The following is an 846-nucleotide window of genomic DNA, read 5'->3' on the forward strand; positions in this document are numbered from 1 at the left end:
TTACAAGTCTATAGGCAGAATTTAAAAAAATAATAGGTTATTTTAAAGGGAATTTAATAAGCTTTAAGATAACGTTATATAAAATTTAATTCAAATTCCATTTTTTTTTAAATTAAGGAAATGTAAAAAGTGAGCAAATCGCAAAGTCAAAAAATTGTGCTCCTAATATGAGATACCCCGAGAAATCGATAGTAAAACGCAAAGTATATCAGTATTGCAATTAAAAAACTTTATTTAATGTTTCTAAAATATAAACAAACACAGCCAGTGTACGCGAAAAATGAGCATACAATAGATTATATCCAGAACTCGTCTTCAGGTAGTTGGAATCAAGCATCGTAGAAATAGACACTCGATTTATCCCGGTTGTCTTTTTTATTATTGTACAATATAACATTTATACTTTTTACAATTTTCACTATTATATAGAAGAATTCATATTAGAAATATTCTAAGTATCTCATATTACGATTTCCACACTTTATGGTCATCAAATCTAACTTCTGTAATTAAATTCAACATATCCCGTATTTTTCTATTAATACAATCTTACTCTACCATTACATAAAGAATTTATTGCCAAATATTTATTTATTAAATAATAAACAAGGTTTAAAGGCTCATCTCAATGAAATTGAAGATATCCAAATTCTCAAATCTTATTTTATACAATGACTACAGGCATGATCTAATAATGAATTTTCTACTAAATAGTTTTCAATCCAAAAGCAATAAATTCATGGTGGAATCAATAGATAAGCGTTTATTAGTTTAGCAGAAACGCCGCTATCTCATATTAGGCGTCTATCTCATAATAGGGAGCTTTCCTCTCTCTCTCCCCCCCCC

At 28.1% G+C, this 846-nt stretch overlaps 1 protein-coding gene across 1 annotated transcript in view; it reads left to right on the top strand.

Moving 5' to 3' along the window:
• LOC108747542 (aristaless-related homeobox protein-like) overlaps nucleotides 1-846 on the top strand; it is a 22,789-nt gene that overhangs the window by 4,242 nt on the left and 17,701 nt on the right. The window lies entirely within an intron of this gene.

The sequence above is a fragment of the Trachymyrmex septentrionalis genome, unplaced genomic scaffold (genome assembly GCF_001594115.1).
Source record: "Trachymyrmex septentrionalis isolate Tsep2-gDNA-1 unplaced genomic scaffold, Tsep1.0 scaffold108, whole genome shotgun sequence".
Lineage (NCBI taxonomy): Eukaryota > Metazoa > Arthropoda > Insecta > Hymenoptera > Formicidae > Trachymyrmex > Trachymyrmex septentrionalis.